The sequence below is a fragment of the Octopus bimaculoides genome, chromosome 21 (genome assembly GCF_001194135.2).
Source record: "Octopus bimaculoides isolate UCB-OBI-ISO-001 chromosome 21, ASM119413v2, whole genome shotgun sequence".
In the NCBI taxonomy this organism is placed as follows: domain Eukaryota; kingdom Metazoa; phylum Mollusca; class Cephalopoda; order Octopoda; family Octopodidae; genus Octopus; species Octopus bimaculoides.
In genome coordinates this window covers 20,686,373-20,688,892 of record NC_069001.1, presented here as the reverse complement: position 1 = coordinate 20,688,892, position 2,520 = coordinate 20,686,373, and the positions used below count along the sequence as shown (strand labels likewise).

Below are 2,520 nucleotides of genomic sequence, written 5' to 3'. Positions count from 1 at the left end.
AGCGGTTCCAAGCAGTGCTGTTTTCTGCAAGTGCTCCACCCTTATTGCAGCCCCTATTTGTTCCACGTACTTCTCGAGATTTTTACTCACTGCTCCCAGGGCTCCGACAATTATTGGTACTACTGCTACCTTTTTCATCGACCACAACTGCTTTCCTTCCCAAGCCAACCTGTCATATCTCTCGACTTTTCTTTCTTCCTTATCGCATACCTTGTTATCAGCTGGGCATGCTATATCTATGATTCAGCATAGTTTGTTTTCTTTTTCAATTAAGACTATGTCCGGCTTCCTATTCTCAATTCCATGGTCGCACAGAATCATAAAATCCCATAGGATCTTTGCATTATCATTTTCGACAATGCATTCAGGTTTGTGGTCGTACCAATTTTTTAATTTGTCAAGTCCATACTTGTTGCAGAGTGCCCAATGGCCAAGCCTGGCTATATTGCTGTGGCGTCTCTTATATTCCTTCTGAGCTAATGGCGTACATTGGCTGGTAATATGCCATAGGGTTTCACCGTTGTGTCCACAGATTCTGCACTTATCACTTTCTGCTGTGTTGTCTATTCTGTATTTTATGTAGTTTGTTCTTAGTGCTTGCTCTTGGGCAGCACAGATTAGAACCTTCGTTTCCGGTTTCAAACCACTTTTAGTCATCCGCAGCCATCTTTTTTCTCTGTCTTATCTTCATCATCCCTATGAAATTGACCATGCATTCTTTTCTTTACCCGCCTATTTTCAATTTCATTCGTTTTCAATTTCTTGTATAGTGCTTTATCTTTGCAATCTTTCATCCTACACATCCTACTTGTAATAATAGCGGTTCTGTGACATTTTTTTTACATACCATGCTATGTTGTTTTCTTCTGCTCTAATGCTGTGTTCGCATCCAATAAGTCTTCTTCCCCATCTTTTTCTTGGTACATACAGTCTGTCTGTGTTACGTTTTGGGTGGAGTGATCCATATCTATTTAGCAAATTCCTTGTCTTTCTGTCTAAGCTGTTTAGTTCGTCTGCTGTCCATGCGATTACCCCTGCTCCATATCTAAGGAGTGAAACCACCCAGGTGTTGATATCTTCGATCTTATTCCGTCCATTTAATTTCGATTTAAGGATTAGTCTCAGTTTGCGCAAATACTCCACCTTAAATGTTTCTGTCATTTCTTTCTCCATCAATTTATCCATTTTCCAAATCCTTAAGTACTTATAGCCCATCTCTTCTAGCTGCTTCATAACTTCCCCCGACGGTATCGTTACACTCCATAATCTAACAATGTGGGATCATATCGTACGCCTTACGATAATCAATCCATGACATGGCTAAGTTACCTTTCCTCCTCTTGCAGTTTCTAAGTACAGTTTTGTCTATTAGGAGTTGATCCCTGGTAACTCTGCACTTACTTTTGCAACCCTTATGCTCATGTGGCAGGAATCCATTTTCCCCAGATGTTCGTACATTGACTCTACGAATATTCCAGTTAATAACTTCCACATAAGTGGCAAACAGGATATCGGCCTATAATTGTCTACCGTATTGCCTTTTTCGATGTTTTTCAGACACAACACTGTCCTACCCAATGTCAATCACTCTGGTGTTACTTGGTTGGCATTTAACAAGGTGTTGAGTTGCGCAGCTATTCGTGCATGACATACACTAAATCTTTTGATCCAGTCGCCTTGATCCCCATTTGCTCCCGAGGCTTTCCAATTGCTAATTTTTTTTGCTAATTTCTTTCATTTCCCTAACTGAAATGTTTTGGTCAGTTCTTGCAACCATTCAGCATCCTTCTTGTGCTCCTTATCTTTGCTCTAGGTGTCACTCCAATACCTTTGACTTTCAATGTTATCTGGTATCAAATTTTCATCTGTACACTCTCCATTTATTTCATTATAGAATCTCTTCTGATTTACTCTGAATAACCTATTCTGGTGGTAACCCTTTATTCTTTGGCCGTATCTTATCATCTTTACCTTCTTCTTCTTCTTCTTCTTCTTCTTCTTCTTCTTCTAGACAGGGTAGACCGACTGTGAACAGTCTATTGGTTTCATCCCCTCTTTTATTCATAATTGGAGTGGATAGTATGTTTTGGGAGTAGTTGTTGCTTAATAGATTGTTACTGAGCTTGTTCATTTTTCGTGGTGGGTATCTTAGGAATGAGGACCCTTAGGAATGAGAACTCAGGTTCGAAATTTCCCCAAGAAACCTGATGAAGGCTGGAGGGTATATTAGCCGAAACGTTGTGTTAACAACAAACAAGATGAGGACAAATATCCATCAAATGTAAATAATGTAAATAATGATTACAGAAAAGGTTCATTTATATCCTGATAGCATTTTTTGATAAATAAAGTTATTATCTATTATTATATATGTTTTTTTTTATAGACATAAATCTGTCCTCAAATAACTTACGCACCCTGTATATGTATGTATATAGATACAGAAAATTGATATAGGTGTGTGTGTGTGTGTGTGTGTGTGTGTGTGTGTGTGTGTGTGTGTGTGTGTGTGTGTGTGTG

The 2,520-nt window shown here is 38.8% G+C and overlaps 1 protein-coding gene across 5 annotated transcripts in view; it reads left to right on the top strand.

The window, feature by feature from the left end:
* Nucleotides 1-2,520, top strand: part of LOC106879983 (uncharacterized) — a 25,726-nt gene that overhangs the window by 15,376 nt on the left and 7,830 nt on the right. The window lies entirely within an intron of this gene.